Raw genomic sequence first — 553 nt, 5'->3', positions numbered from 1 at the left:
CTGGGGGGGGGGGGGGGGGAGGGAGTGGGGTCCTGGGGACAGTCCAGGCAGAGGCGAATATGCTGAAGAGCGGCCTGGAGGATCTGGGGGGACAGATCAGCAACCAGAGGGCCTGCGGGGCCTCAGGGTGAGCGCCCACCCGAGTCACCAAGGTGGGGGCAGCCAGCACCTGCGACCCCCACGCGCCCCTAGCTAGAGCCGGCCTCCGAGCCTGCTGGGGTGGGGGGGCCGGGCCGCCTGTCCGGGGGTTGCACCCTGTCAGGGCGGGAGCCCAGGCCTGTGTTTGTTTCCCGGCTCAAGTCGCCCCCACCCCTGCGCGGCTGGAGACCGCACGGGCGTGCCTCTCCCCGGGCTGGAGGCCACAGTCCGAAGTCAAGGTGTGGGCAGGGCTGGCTCCTTCCCGAGGCCCCCTGGAAGGTGCCCCTCCGGCCCGTGCCCTCCTGCCGGCCGCCCTCCATCCCTGGCGTGAGGGCACGTGGCTCCGTCTCCGGGCCCCAAGCTCGGCTCCCTGAGTCTCCCGCCTCCCTGCCCTTTCTCAGAGGACGCCGGCACT

The sequence above is a fragment of the Crocuta crocuta genome, unplaced genomic scaffold (genome assembly GCF_008692635.1).
Source record: "Crocuta crocuta isolate KB4526 unplaced genomic scaffold, BGI_CrCroc_1.0 scaffold50, whole genome shotgun sequence".
Classification (NCBI taxonomy): Eukaryota; Metazoa; Chordata; class Mammalia; order Carnivora; family Hyaenidae; genus Crocuta; species Crocuta crocuta.
Note: the sequence above shows the minus strand (reverse complement) of the source record.